Source organism: Triturus cristatus, chromosome 1_2 (assembly GCF_964204655.1).
Source record: "Triturus cristatus chromosome 1_2, aTriCri1.1, whole genome shotgun sequence".
NCBI lineage: Eukaryota > Metazoa > Chordata > Amphibia > Caudata > Salamandridae > Triturus > Triturus cristatus.
This window is the reverse complement of record NC_140580.1, coordinates 108102633-108118931: the sequence shown is the minus strand read 5'-3', so window position 1 is coordinate 108118931 and position 16299 is coordinate 108102633. Positions and strand designations below refer to the sequence as shown.

Here is a 16299-nt window from a genome sequence, read left to right as displayed (position 1 = left end):
TGTAATGTATGTACCTCAACAACATGTCATGATGCTCATTATCTTACTTCCATACCAAGTGATTGCAATGTAAAGTGTTTGGTGTATAAAATGTAACATCTTAAAGTCTAACACCAAGCTTGTGGAGTGCACTTAAATGACCATTTAACCTCTGTTCAACAGGAGATACACAAGCGACTGCAGCAGAAAACACCACCAACCTGCAGAGCTTGTCTCCCCCCCCGGAACGTGAACTCTCTGATGCAGACTCCATATGTTTCTCGGATGAGGAGCAACAACCTGGCCCCTCAGGACAGCCAGGGTGCACTACGTCTCAGGGCCTCATTGTCCCCACCATCACAGCAACCACAACAGCGCTGACTCCTGCTACAACGACCTGTGCAGCAGCCATGACCACCATCACCACTGCTGCGTCCAACACTCTGCCTGCCTCAGTGGTTACCAACACCACCACGCACTCCGAGGATGCCAGGCAGAGTATGCGGGGGCGTCGAGTCCCAACCCCAGAGGTCCGTGTCAGCAGGGCAGGTGGGAGGGCAACTGGGAGATAATCACAGGTAGGACACTGAGACAGAAGCCCTGGCCACCATCGCAAGAGTCCTTGGGGCATATGAACAGAACCAGGGACAGATGGGCCAGGTTGTGGAATAAGTATGTGAGCTCCGTCTGCTACTGAGGTCCATGGACACACGTATGGCCCAACTTGTGGACCTCATGGGCCAGCTTGTTGGTGTTCTGAGGGACAGACATGCGGCTCAAATGACGGCTCAACCCCCCTCCAGTGGCCCGCCTGCTGATACTCCCACAACTTCAGCTGCGGCCACAGAGAGCTGCACCAAAATGACTCCTCAGACACCGCTGAGCCTGCAGCAGAAGCCCCCCCTGCCAAACACAGGAGAGGACGTCCGAGAAACACCACAGGAGGATCACGTGGCAAAGCACCAACCAAAGTAAATTCGCTGAGCCAGCCATGATGGCACTTGTGTTGCCCTTGACATTGAATTTGTTAATTATCCTTACCCACATGGCCATGTTGATGGCAGGAGTCTGTTGGACTCAATGTGGTGACTACTCTATTTGTCTCATTTACCATCACTGACAACTCATTAATTCACTTTGCACATTTTTATGAACAATCACTTCTCTTTCACAAAAACTCATAGAAAATAAACACTCTTTACACACCTATGTCTTTGTGTCAGTTTCATGTTTATCACAGTATGTACAATGTCAACTCTGATTCCAATGTACTACAAGCTCTGATTGTGACGAGGCATTGATAGGGTGAAGGAACCTAGAAAGACACAAGAGAATGACATTTACTTGTCAGGTGATGCCATAACAGCTAAAACTTACCACTAGTCAACAACGTACATTAGCCATCACACATAACAATGACCAACACCATCAACATGGACATGAGGTACGTGGAAAACAATACACTGTGCCACACACATCAGCCATTAGCATTGAGCCAACAACAGCCAGCAGCCAAAAAGATCATCTATGCCTTGCCACTACCATCAAAGTCAACAGACAATGTCACTGTTGTACAATGTCACTTACACTCAAGGGAAGTAGTTGTAGATGAGCTGTTGACGTAGGTCAACACCTTCCTCTTCTCCACTATCATCGTCACTGGGCATGTGTGGATTTGCAGCTGGGGGCATCTGCTGCTCATCATCCTCCCGGAGCAGGGGATCTCTTTCCGCAAGGCCAGGTTGTGGAGCATGCATCATGCAACTATGATCTGACACACCTTTTGGGGAGAGTAGAGTAGTGCACCACGGCTCTTGTCCAGATACCGAAATCTAGACTTCAGAAGCCCAAAAGCACGCTCTACTACACAACGTGTCTTCCCATGTGCATCATTGTAGCGGACTTCCACCGGGGTCCTGAGATTCCTCGGTGGGCTCAGCAACCAAGGCTGGTTGGGATAGGCAGAGTCACCTAGGTGTGAGATACACAGACCAATCTTGTAATACAAACAGTTGACGAAAACAGCACGTCACACATACAGCACACTACTTGACTCAGCATACTCACCAACAAGCCAGGCACGCAACAGATGCAGATTTTCCATAAAATGTGAGATGATGCTGTTACTCAGTATGTAGGAGTCATGTGCCGACCCTTAAACTTTGGCACAGACATGGGAGATGATCATATCCGCTTGGCATACCACTTGCACATTAATGGAATGGTAATGCTTCCTGTTGCAGTAGATATGCTCACGTGCCTCTGTGGTGGAACTAGGCCAACGTGAGTGCAGTCAATGGCTCCAACAACATTAAGTATGTACCCATGGTCATAAAAATCACCCTTCACACCTGCCAATTCATGTCTCCTTGGGAAGTGGATGTAGCGGTCCTTGTATGTCATCATTGTGGACAGGACATCACGCAGCACCATGCTGAACAGAGCTTGAGACATCTCACCGGCAATGGCCACGTGTACTGAAACGAACCAGTGGCAAAGAAATGCATTGCGGCCATCACCTTACCTGTTGGCATCAAAGCTGTTGGATAGGTTCTGTGAGGCCTCAGATGTGGCTCCAACTGAGCACATAGCTCTTGAAGGGTAAGGGGATTCGGATGGAACTTCCTTATAATGTCCTCATCCTCCATGTTTGCCAGCACTGGGAAAGGCTGATGCACATTTGGTCGTCTCCTACGTATAATGAAAGAGGACACATGGAATTGCAATACACAGATAAGATGTGGCAACCATCTTAACAAATGACTAACAAAGCACCAACATTGACAGGACTTTAACAACAGCTTAATGCACAAGTCACATGCACAGACCACTTGATCTCATGTAGTCATACATGTGGTCAGTATGTACACACTAACTACTTCAGAATCAGATACAGACTATGTGAATGTTAAATGGTACACTCCTACATCTTGTGCCACTAGCCCTGGGTGTAGCTGACACAGCACGTGTGGCAAACAGCAACACTTCTGACTTCTATGTAGCTGCTGTACCTGCAAGACCTCCTTGCTTTAGTCTCACTGAGCACAACATTTGTACACAATGAGCACAGTGTGTGTAAGCTGCTTAACTATCAAGACAAATACAGCACCTCACACAGTGATATAGGCACGTTATGTGGTCAGTCCATCATTGGTGTGCATTGAGTAGCCATTTAACACATTGACATGTTCACAAATATGAGACTCCATTACACATCAAATCTGTGTACATGCACACAAATATCATATTTGACATGTGAGGAAGCATATGCCAATGTATGTACTCATGTGTACGGACATGACATATGTGTCTGCATCATTGAGATAAATGTCACACTCTCATTTCACTTTAAAACCAGGTGCAACATGATAGTGTAAATGTATAGTGATCAGTGCAGAGAATTGTCAAGTGGCAATGCAATAGCACAATGTGTTCATAGGTGCGGTAGAAGTGCTCCGCCATCGCGGTAGTGCAATGCAGTTTTGAAACCCGCGGTAGGTGTGCTCCGCTACCGCGGGCCCGGTCATTGTATACAATTGAAAGATGCAGGATTGCAGTAGAGACCGCCTGGCACCGCGGTGTGACACCGCATATGCCAATGCCATTGCAGCCAATGGGAACCACGATCGCGGTAGTGCAATACATCTTTAAAACCCGCGGTAGGTGTGCTCCGCTACCGCAGGCCCGGTCATGGATACAATTGAAAGATGCAGGATTGCGGTAGAGACCGCCTGGACCCCGCGGTGTGACACCACATATGCCAATGCCATTGCAGCCAATGGGAACCGTGATCATGGTAGTGCAATACACCTTTGAAACCCGCGGTAGGCGTGCTCCGCTACCGCGGGCCCGGTCATTGGATACAATTGAAAGATGCAGGATTGCGGTAGAGACCGCCTGGACCCCACGGTGTGACACCGCATATGCCAATGCCATTGCCGCCAATGGGAACCGCGATCGCAGTAGTGCAATACATCTTTGAAACCCGCGGTAGGCGTGCTCCGCTACCGCGGGACCGGTCATTGGATACAATTGAAAGATGCAGGATTGCGGTAGAGACCGCCTGGACACCGCGGTGTGACACCGCATATGCCAATGTCGTTGCAGCCAATGGGAACCACGATCGCGGTAGTGCAATACATATTTGAAACCCGCGGTAGTCGTGCTCCGCTACCGCGGACCCGGTCATTGGATACAATTGAAAGATGCAGGATTGTGGTAGAGATCGCCTGGACCCCACGGTGTGACACCGCAAATGCCATTGCAGTCAATGGGAACCGCGATCGCGGTAGTGCAATGCAGTTTTGAAACCCGCGGTAGGCGTGCTCCGCGACCGTGGTCCCGGTTATTGGATACAATTGAAAAATGCTAACCAGGCGGACCAATTGCTGCAGCAGAGTACCACTGAAACAACCCCAGGGGCCTATAAATGTCTGTGAGAGATCCACACATGTCACTTGCATTCAGACACTGCTACCTGCCATTCATCACCACCATCTGCTGCTGTTCCTGTATTCTGGACCCAGTGATGGTGAGAACTGAGAACATCAGGGCCTGTCCCTTCACCACAGAGGGGCTGTGGGTCCTGGTGGACGAGGTTCTTGCCCAGTATGGGAGGCTATATGGTGCCCCAGATGTACTGGTTAGTGTCTGAGTAAAAGTTTGAGAGTGCTCAGAATGCTCACATGATGTTACTGTGCAGTAGTATGTGCCTGTGAGTGCAAGCCAATGTGCATGCATCCATATTATGCCTATAGCATGCTCCATACATGGCCTATTAAGAATTGCATTTGAGTACGTGGGGAGGATGGCAACATGGACACTTTTACAGCTCTTCTTAAGCCTAAACAAACACACATTGGTCTTAGACTGGGTAATGTAAATGTGTGATACACTGCATAGCATGATGACTTCATGTCAATGGGATGTGTAGCCTTATTTCCACGGATCCCTGACTGCATTTTAGGATGGGAGTGACATACTGTGGTTTTGCAGCCATACAGTTACACTGCTGGTTTGAGACACTCGAAGTCTGAACAAACATTGCCTGTGCTATGTAATGTCATAGTCCATTAAGTCTTCATATGCTCATTTGTGACATTACAAATGTATTTTGGCCAGAGGGTACTGAATAATGTGTGTACAGTTTTCAAATTGACTCTATGGAGATGTGTGCAGTATGCACAAGAGTACAATGCCTGAGTGTAACACTCTTGGTGGTAATTCACCTATGACACTTCAGATAAATGTGAGTTGGAGATGTCATCCTTCTATTGATTCAATTATGTGTTCAGTCTCGCATGTGTAAGCACTGTTTATCCTCTCATATTGTACATGCATGTGATTTCTTTGGTGGCCCACGTTTAACCTCAATGCTCAATGTTACAAGGACCCATCACTAAAAGGATTGAGTGAAACATTTGTGTTGTCCACCACCCTATTTCACAATGAGCTATCTTAGGCCTGAGGATTGCACAAGACAGGACTACACCTTGTGCGAAGAGTGTGAGACTATAAGATCATGGCCCTAAATGTGACCACCATGGCACATGTAGCAATGCACTGGTCAAGGACATTAAGGGGTGTGTAGTGTTGGACACAGTGAGTCTGCCACAACACTATCCTGCTGTGGCATAAGGCTTGGACCGGTACCTCTACTAGCCTGGACAGGGACTTGAGCAACGATTGCTTTGATGCGGCAGACCGCATTCTCTGGTTGAGCTACGTTAAAAATTTCCTTGAGGTTTTAAGACACCCCGAGTATTTTTCTAACCCTGACAGATTGAACAATGTCACCAGAAATAATTTAAAATCATTATGTCTAGATCACTTGGAGTCTATCAATCTAGCTATTAATATTGCGAAACCGTCAGTGAGAGCACACCAACTACTCCTGACTCACTCAGGAATACAACCATGCCTATTAAATACCATAGGACCCTATGATGGGTTGTTACTGACCCATTTACGCCTTGGTATTTTTCACATCAGGGTCACTTTCAAAAAGCCTAACCATTGGGCTTGCTCTCTATGCTTATGTCCGTGTGATAATATCTCTGCTCAGTCGACAATTCATGTTATTTTTTTTGTAAACTTTATTCTATGCCCAGGACAAAATGGATTTGACCTATTTTAAAGTGGTATGGCCTGAGACAATGTCGACCTGCCTTTCTAAAGTTGCAATATTTGAATGATGGACCCATGACTGATCATATTGCCAAATACCTGAAAGGGGTGGTCAGACACCGGACGACAATGGATGGTCCTCCTTTTTCTTAAATTGTCTGAGTCCTTTTTTAACCTATTTTATTCAAATTATCTTGCTGTAATGTATGCTTTTTTAATATCTATTATGCTTTTATGGTTTAATATTTTTTTTAATCGAATAAAGCGTATTCTGATCTGATCTGCCACAACACATAATTTCCACTGTATTGTATGTCATGCTCACTCACATAGTGCATCACAGATGAGGGCCGTTTTCACATTGTTTGCTGTGCTGGCACTCTGCATGTGTATGAGATGGCCATGTAGTGTGTCCATCATCATACATGTATACATTTTAATGAGATTATTTGATCCAAGTGTACTATGTGTCATGCTGTATGGCCTCTGCTCTCCATTTATGTATTGGTGTGATATGTATTTTCATGTTCATGTACTGACACACAGTGGTGCACAACACAGTGTCACTGAAACTTCCTCTTCTTGTCTCCCATGCCTGCAGCTTAAGGTCCATCAGCGTAAGGCGATATGGAGGGCCATTGCACGCAAGGTGTGGGCTCTGGGTGTCTCCAACCGACGGCATACACACTGCCACAAGAGGTGGGATGACATCTGCCAGCTGAGTAAAACGTGGCAGAGATGACGCTGGGGGTGCTCCCTTGGAGTGGCAGGTTGGCGCGCAGGAGCATGACACACTAATGGCCCGCATCTTGGCAGTGACACAGCCAGAGCTGGATGGATGCTTGAGGGCCAATCAGCAGCAAGTTGGGGGTGATTATTGTGCACAGTGTGATTATGGGTGTGAGTGACTGCATGAATCACAACCCTGAGCCAGTGCAGAGCTCTGTGATGTCTCTAGGGTAATGCAATGGCTTCTAAGTGGCCTCTGTGTTGAGTGCAGCTGTTCTGCATTCGTACAACATTTTGTTTCTCATGTGTCAACAACCCATGAGCCTTGTCACATTTAATCGTCTTGAATTTTTTTATAAGTCACGTTGCATGAATGTTGTCTGCACTGAGACCTCTCTGCACAGGATTATTCATTGTGTGAAGTGGGTAGCCCAGGACAATTGTCGTGCTTGTGTGCGCAGTGTGGCTAGCTCAATAGTGTGCTCATGTGATGATGTGTTAATGGCTACAGACATGCACGGATGTGGACTTAGGAGTAGTGAGTTGGTAAGGGTCACACCTGTCCCATTGGTCCCTTTTTCCACAATGATAGAGAGGACAGCACCATTTAAAGGTATATTAGCCCAATATCAGCTGCATTGCATTACAGGATGGAATTACCAGCCATAGTGACAGCAAGTGCACACAGGTGCTGAAAGGGTAGATGGTGATGATTTAAGTGGTGCATAGGCTAATTTACCTTTGCCATATGTGCACATGGCAACATGACTGGGATGGTTTGACTCTGTGTTTCAAATGCAATGTAGCTGAACCTTGCTATTGCGAAATAGTTTAGGCACTGTGGAGTGTCAGTCCTCAGTATGTGTGCATTGTGGAGGGGTGTCCTTGTGCATCAGTGCATGGTTAAGATGTGGCTAATGCTTTTAATCATTGTGTGACTTATTGGCACATTGATGTGTCCCCAATGTCATCAGTCAGCACAACATATGGATGTCATATGCCAGACCCTAGGTATTGTCACACATTAGCTGTCCTTATGGAGTCCACCAACTTCATCATCAACAGCAGACACAATCCTGCCTTGGATCAATGAGGGACTGTCAGGGACTTGTGGACATGTTGGTAAGTGACATGTCACAACCTATGAAGGCCTTGCATTCACTTCACATTCTCATGCTTAAGTGCTTTGCATTTGTGACTACATTGTGCAGTGGTGCTCATTGGCAGTTCATTGACAGATAAGATGTGGCATGTGACATATGCTGCAGTATGAGTGTCATAGACATCAACTGGCAGTGAACAGCAGTGAGCATCATGTTAGTGTGCATTCATAGATGTGTGCTGTGCACATCAGATAAATTGTAACATCTACACAGCTGACACCAATGGACAACTGTAGTTGTGCTTTGAAGTCCAACATTGTGGATATCAGGAGCTTGCAGCCCTTGAAAAACGACAGATTAGAGTTTGTGGTGTTCCCTTAAAGAGACTCCATATATGACAGAGGCAACATGTTTTGATGTATAGCTATCTCACCTACAGTCACGTGAGTATGCTTACAGACAATAGTATGTGTGGTTACAGGGAGGAACAGGCCCAGCTATTTGGCTGTGTCAACGCCACTTGGAGCATTACTATCAACTATGCATGTTTCCATACATCATCTGATGAGTGCATAAATGTAGCATATGCAGAATGTACATGGAGGAGTTCAACATGGGAGTATAATTTTAAAGTTTTGTGCTTTGCTTGCATATGATGTTTGTGAGGATGGTACTATACTGAACCTATGTCTCTTGCAGCATCTACTAAGGGCAGGGAAGGACGGGGGACCGACACCGGTGGGGAAGATACTGGCATGACTGCCATACAGGAGTTCACTGACACTGAGGGGACCAGCGCCTCGGAGGGGAACAGGAGTGCCCTGGATGATTCATGCCCGTAAACATCAACCTCCACATCTTCAGACTCCAGCGGTGACTCTTCGGTGTTGGCGGGCACAGGAAGTTCCAGATCTGAATCTTCTTCCGCCACACCTCGTCCAGTGCCCACCCTCCCAGATGCTCCCCCAAGTGCTGACTAAGAATGCAGCCCTAGGAAGGGTAGAGTCTCCTTTCCCCCAGGCACCGCTGCCCCTGCCCGTCACCCCTGCTGCCCTCAGTGTGGAGGCGGTAGACATTTTGCACCAGCTGTGTGTGGGTCAGACTGCTCTCCTGAATGCCTTCCTGAATCATGACAAGAAATTTGCACAGGTAGTTGCGTTCATGGAGGGCATTCATTCTGACATGGGTAGCCTATACCAAACTGTCCAGTCTTTGTCCTCCACAATGACGGCAGCCATTCAGCAGTCCCAAGCTCCCAGTCCAGCTCCTGTCCCTTCAGCAACCACCCTGCCAGTGGCACCACCTGACGAGAGTAGACACACGCCAGAGCCCTCAGGCACCCAGTCCTCCACATGCAGCACACAACCGCAGCACTCTAAGCGTACCAGACCACAGACACCATCACCACAACACAAAACGGGCACACATGAGCGCAAAACAAAAAGCCCATCACATGACACTCAGGAGCATCAGGCCAAAAAGCAGGCATCAACATCACATTCATCAAAATGACCAACATCCAAGGGCACTCCCATCACCACACCTGCTCCCAAAGACACACAAAAACTCCCCATGTCTGCTGTGAACCTGGTGCCTGCCACAACTTAGCCCAAACACATTTCGAAGGCAGATTCACCCAAAATGTCAACTTCCACCCACACCGCTGTGAAGCAGGGACAAGAGAGCAAAGTGGGGGGTTTATCTCAACGACAGGGGATGCAGGGGAAGAGGCAAGGCCACACCAAGCGTACCACCAGGTCCAGCAAATGCCCACGAGGAGAGCCACCTGCACCTGCTACACCTTTGGGGAAGAGCGAGGCTGTTGTGCCCACCTCACTTCCCACTCCGGCCAAGACACTTGTGGTCTATCGGATACCCAAACAGTTGACTCCCAGCCCTCAACATTCACCCTCAACCACTGTGCCTCCACACAGCATGTCTCCACCTCCCTATGCCACCACTCCACCCAGTCCAAGCAGCCCTCAGGCTCCCACAGCCACGGATGCCTCTACCTCAGCCTGTTCTCTTCCTTCCAGGTCCAGTCCTCCAACTGTCTCCAACAATCAGCCCCCTCCCAGTTCAACTTAAAACCAAAACTTAAGCCAAGTCCCCCTCCTCACACCATTTCTCCCACAGCGAAGCCTGGACTGCCCATATGAAGCCCCTGAGCTGTGGTGATTCCCAAGTCCCCCTCCCCATACCATTTCTCCCACAGCGGTGCCTGGACTGCCCATATGAAGCCCCTGAGATGTGGTGATTCCCATGACAGTGGACTGTCTTACCCATTTGATGTTCAAGTTTTCATGCACACATGTGCGGACTAGAAATTAGTACTGGCCAATGGCCTTGATGTTTTGCACTTTTGATGCCCATTTCCTGTGGAAGTTCTCATGCACACATGTGCGGACTAGAAATTAGTACTGGCCAATGGCCTTGATGTTTTGCACTTTTGATGCCCATTTCCTGTGGAAGTTCTCATGCACACATGTGCGGACTAGAAATTTGTACTGGCCAATGGCCTCGATGTTTGCACTTTTGATGCCCATTTTCTGTGCAAGTTCTCATGCACACATGTGCGTACTAGTAATTTGGACTGGCTAATGGCCGCCCTTGATATTTTGCACTTTTGATGCCTATCCTGAGATTATGTAATAAAGACTGTTACTCATGTTGTATGCTTTGTCGCTGCCCTTGCTAAATAAAAAATGTGATGTATGGGTATATGTTCTTGTGACACATGCTCTGTATGCCACATTCACATTGGCAACTACTTGATTTACTTTTTCAGAGGTTGCCAGAGATTACAGGCACTTTTGTGCTTCTTGACTCTGAGGCTTGAGGGTGCAATGATTGTTGTTTGTGATGATCTACTCTTATCCTAATCGTTCTATTGTCAAGTTTGAAAAATTGTAGACATGTCATATTAGGATGCAGTACCACAACAGAGGTGAATTCTATCCACAGGATAACTTTCGGGGTGGCCAGGGTCCGTCCTATCTGTGGGATCTTTCTTGATGTGTGAACAGCAGTGTAGATGTGTAGTCATCTTGTGTAGGCCTATCTTCATAGTCACATGTGTACATTTGAATGTGTGCACTTGAGTAGTCATACAGTGTGAATGGCCTGTCATTGTCAGTAGTGTTGAGGTGTATGTGCCCCTGCACATGACACCTACACACATGTATGATCCAGGTAATGAGTGCCAGTTTGTTTACATTATCAGACATGTACTTCAAATTGTGGGCACATGTAGGAGTTGTGGGTTGAGCACTGTGCAGTGTGTTGGTGTGACCTTGCAATCCTGGGGTACACCTACTTGTTGTCGCTGCCAGTTGTGAGTATGCAGAGTGTGTTACTTCAATGTCTGTGTTGTGTTTTGTTGATCAGCCATGGGTCTTGTTTAAGTTTGTGCTCACTGTGCTGACCTGCTCAGCCACACTGACATTATATGTGACTTTTCTCATACATTGCTCTCACTTGACACATTTTTGGGACAAGTATAGTACGTGGTATGAAGAGTCATACCATCCCCTGTAGGTGCTTTTGATGGCTACACATTGTGAGTTACTCCTCTATGTGATTTTGCACAGTACACCCCTTACCTGTCCAATACTAATGTACACACCACTTCAGTCTCGTGTCTTCCACCCCATGCCTTGCCAGTGTGTTACCCTCCCCACCATTTCATAGTGAGAGAGTATACTGTGGGAGGATGATCTGTGTACAGGACCAATGTGCCACTCAGGACATTATCACAATTTGTTATGTGGAATTTTCTTCTACTTGATTGCAATCATGGTTGCTCATGTGCTGTGCATATGTTTGACCAGCACAGTCCTCTAGTCATGTAGGATGCATCTGGGTTTTCCGGAGTTGTGCAGCTGTGTGTGATGGCTAAGGTATATGTCTGTTTGCTGAGGTACTGCTACCCTTCCTGAGTGTGATGTGATCTGTGGCCTGTGATGATTTGTGGTGTGGAAGTTCATGGTGGAGCACTCAGATATGTGTGATACTGGTTTTGTTGGTGTTCACACACTGCTTACTGTGCATTCACTTCTGTCAGTGTATGTTGCCCTGTACTTGCCTGGTGTGCATCCTCCTTATTTCCAGCTGGGTTTGCTATATGATGAATTGGTATGTGCATATATTGTTTGTTTGTTGTTAATGGATGCAGTGTTTGGCCTGTGTCGGCTCTTTCTACTGACAGGTGCATGTGTGTGTGATGTTCTATTTTCATACATTGTGTGTGAGTGCATTGGAATACATTCAGATGTGTGTTGAATTTGTAGTGTGCATTTCTTGTGTGAATGTCACATGCAGCAATGTGGATTATTGGCTTCTTTTGAGTGCACATTTGTGTTATGTCCTCCTATATTTGACCTGTCACTTGTCAGGAGTGTGTATGTGCATGCTTGTGCTACACATTGACACCATGCTCACTTGATAACTGGTGTGGTGTCTATGTGTGTGAGCAGATTTGTCCTATTGATTGCAGTTAGTGTTCAGGATTGGCATTTGATAATGCAATTTTTGATGGGGTTGGGGTATGGTGTCTGTGCATTTGTCCAGAGTGAAAAAGTTGTGTTTTCCTGTTCTGTCTATGGTCACATTGCCTATCCAATGTTTGCCTGCACATGGCGGAGCTTGTTGGACTTCTTTGGATGTTGTTTGTGAGATTTGTGTTTGGCTATTGGTTTTTGATCAGCATTGGTTCAGACATCCCTGAGTGGTAATCTGACATTTGTAGATACACACCAGGGTGTGTCATAGGTTATCAGCTACCTCACAGGACCTTATTTTCACCTTTATGTGTGTTTCTCACAGGTGTTGAGTAGTGCAGGTGTGAGATGGGTAGATGAGGGGTATATGTGAAGGTCATACTTGGGTTTAACAGTCAGGGAGTGTGACAATGAGCCATGTGTGTTGTGCTGGTGGCATACACATGTCAAGGTAGTTGACACAGATGTGGGGCTGGTGACTGTATGGCTTCTGACGATTCCTATAACTCCATTGTCAATGCATAGCTTGCATTGCTGTATCCCAGAGATATTGCACAGATTTACTTTAGTTTAATTTCAATCACTGTGCCACCCATGTCTGATTTGAAGGCCTAAAGGTAGTGTGATATGTTCCTCCTCTTGCATGTCATGTACACATGCTATGTGGCTTGCTCTATGGTTTTCCTGCACTGTGCGCTCTACTTTAGGATAGTCCATTTATTGTCATACATTGCTGCTGACTTATGGTATGTGTATGTAGCAGAGTTTCAGTGTGTGATTTGTCTGAGGGACTTGACATGCAGTGTGAACAGTTCCATGGTTGTTAATATGCAGAGTGACTCTTCATTTCTTAATTTAATCACTTTGATTCACATGAGTGGGAGGCAGGTGTGAGGAGGAGGGTTGTTCCGCCCCTGACCTTCTGTGTAGGGTGTTAATCTTCAAACCTACCTTCCCAGACAAACTACCCAGCCCTTTGAAGTGTGAGGTGCGAGGTTGAGCCACACCTGGCTGCTAAATGGTGCATGGATGGGGGGGGGCACAAGAGGAGCACACAGCGCTGGCAGAAATAGATGTGGGAAGCATGCTGTGGTCTGTGACCAACTGATGCGGGCACCATGTGGGTGGGGTAAAGGTGGTGCCCTGGGCAGCTGCCCACACTGCCCATGCCTGGTGCCGGCACTGCCGGGTTTTCCTGCGTCTTCACTGCTGCGGTGACATGACCGGGACCTTGCAGTGTTTCTCTGTTGATGGGAGACCCCGATGCGGAGGTGGCTTCTAGCAAGCAGGACATGTGTAGGTACACTGGGGGATATGTTCCTGTCTCCACCAGGGTGTCTGATGTAGGCAGGAAACGTATTTCAGCACAACAGTTGTGTGTTGTGGTTGTATGTGGAGATGTGTTATGGCCTTACCTGCGGTGTTGACCGCAGTGGCATCTTATTTGCTGGTAGTGGATCAGGTACAGCAGCGGAAGGGCTTGAAGAGCTGGATCCATGGCGGTCAGGAACGCTTGGAGGTGCCCGGGATTTGAGTTTATATCTCCGCCGTCTCCGAGTGGCTGGTGTCTCCGCTGCGTTTAGATGGGCTGTTTGAGGCATCGTGATTTGTCCGGCGGTCGTAACGTCATTCCGCACGGCGATCTTTCTCTATTGGCTCCCTCCGCCACCGTTGCGGAAGGAAAAGTCTGGCAGGTCCCGAAACTCCACAGTGGATGGGAAATGGGCTATCTTTGCCCAGTGTAATATAGCGGATGCGAGGACCGCCGCAGGAGTAAGGAAAAGGACATTTTCCGCCAGCACTGCGGAGGTGCCTAAGACCGCCATCGTAATCAGCTCCTCAGTTCAGGATGGGCTGACGGAAAATAAAATGGTAATGAATTACAGGCAATTAAATGGGGCAACGCTCCTCCTCTCAAACGGTGCAGACTGTGTAGCGTTTCCCAGCCAAGACCTAGGAAGGGATAGGAAGTGGCATAGGAACTTACAGTGTGACTTGGAGTGAAATCGAAAGTGACATATAACCTCATAGATGGGAGAGGAAGATAAGGGGTGCAGGTCTAGTACTAACCTAGACATCCGAGTGAAATAGGAAACGAGGTATAGCTGAAACCTAAGCTTAGAATAAGAAGTGCCCCTCTCAGCTTGAAGTGAAGATTGCCCAGGGAGAGCTGGGCAACCTTCAGCCTGACAGCAACTTTACACGACTGCTCTCCCAGACATTTCTTTTACCTTCTTTTTCAAGACATAGAATTCCTGGGTCCAAAGTAAAACGTATTTTAATTTATTTTCATAGCACTGGACTGGGAACAGATCAAAGTGTCCTGGCGGCTGCCTGCACGCTCCGAGGAGAGCTTCTGTACACAGAATGTCTGTAATCTTGTTAAGCCTCCCCTTAAACATTCCTCCCCGTGGCTATGAAAGTAATATCCGAGCACAGCGCCACGGAAAATGGTCTTACTCCTAATAAAATATTTTGTAACTCAATTCGGTACGTAAGACTTGTAGAATGACTTATACAAATGCCATAATTATGGATTTTCTGCTGTCTGTGATGTGTGGTGGGATTCACAACTTAACAAGTGTGATTAGAGAGGGCTTAGAGCAGCAGGAGCATTGAATGGCACCGAGGCATCGAATCACGGGGTCCTTGGAGGGCGGGGGGAGGGGCGGAGACAAAGAGAGAAGAAGGCATTGGAAGGGAACGGTGCATGAACAAGGAACAGGTTTAATGAATGGGAAAAAAGATGATGATTCAAAAGAGAGAAAGTAAAAAAGGACTACACGTCCACACAAGGAAAGAGAAACCGAGAATAAGGGAAGCAGGAAAGAAAGATGGCTCTTTCCTTCTCTACTAGTCCTGACCAGCTTCTTGTCCCTCCTCCCTAGGACTGCAGTAAACCAAAGGGAGAACACAATAAATCAACTGTTACATTGTTGAAGTTGCCCTTCTTTTCAATCCTCAGAGCCTCTACTGAGAATTTATGCCTATGCACTGATCTTATGCTCATAACATGCCTACCTCATTTTTACTCAGAAGTACACTTGTGTGCAACCGTGCCCATTGCATGCATGCAGAACTATATGCACACAAAAGTCATATTATGACCCTCCCTGGTCAAGAGCGTGGCTGGGGAATACTTTTAATTATTTAATGAGCTTGTACTGCGTTGAGCATGTCGCCCAAAGACCGCTTCGCAGGACTGAGCGAGCCGGGCCAGGCTGGTAGTTAAGGGCGACTCATCCATGTGGGCAGAGGAGTGTCACCACACTGCTTTCTCGAAGTGCGAGCTACAGAAACATAAAATGGTATTGTAAATACCATTTTATGTTTCTGCTTCTCGCACTGCGAGAAAGCAGAAGGGTTTGGTTGTGGGCGGGTGGGTGGGCTGTCCTGCTCTAGGGCAGGGGAGGAATGGCTTGCCCACTCTGAGGGCGCTGACTGTTTGGTTGACCCCAGGGCCGATCAAACCAGTCATACGCACTCTCCCTTTTCTCCATGTGGGCTGCATGCAGCCTACATGGAGAAAATGGCCTCCCAAGAGACGCCTGTGTGGTCAGCGTCCCAGCCAATCACAACGCTGCCATTAAAGCATTGTGATTGGCTTAGGGGAGGGGAGGGAGGCTGCCTGGTTCCTGTGAGGAGCAGCGACATCGCTGGCACAGACCGGCCCAGTGAAGGTAAGTTAACTATTTTTTTTATATTTAAAATGAATCCCCTCCCCCTCCTGTGCGACCCCCTCCCCGGGCGACCCCGCCTGCCCCACCTGCGAGTCATGCCGGCCGCGACTGCTAGTAGTCACATACATAAGACTGGATGTGACTTTTGACAGTAAGTCAGGGAATTGTGTGGAGGATTTTTGG

General features: G+C 47.4%; 1 long non-coding RNA gene across 1 annotated transcript in view; it reads right to left on the bottom strand.

Annotated features, from left to right (window-relative positions):
• The window catches only part of LOC146866910 (uncharacterized), a 73844-nt gene that overhangs the window by 45809 nt on the left and 11736 nt on the right, over window positions 1-16299 (bottom strand). Inside the window, exon 2 of the long non-coding RNA XR_014966000.1 lies at window positions 2504-2670. This is a non-coding gene — a long non-coding RNA (uncharacterized LOC146866910). The remainder of the gene's footprint in view (window positions 1-2503; window positions 2671-16299) is intronic.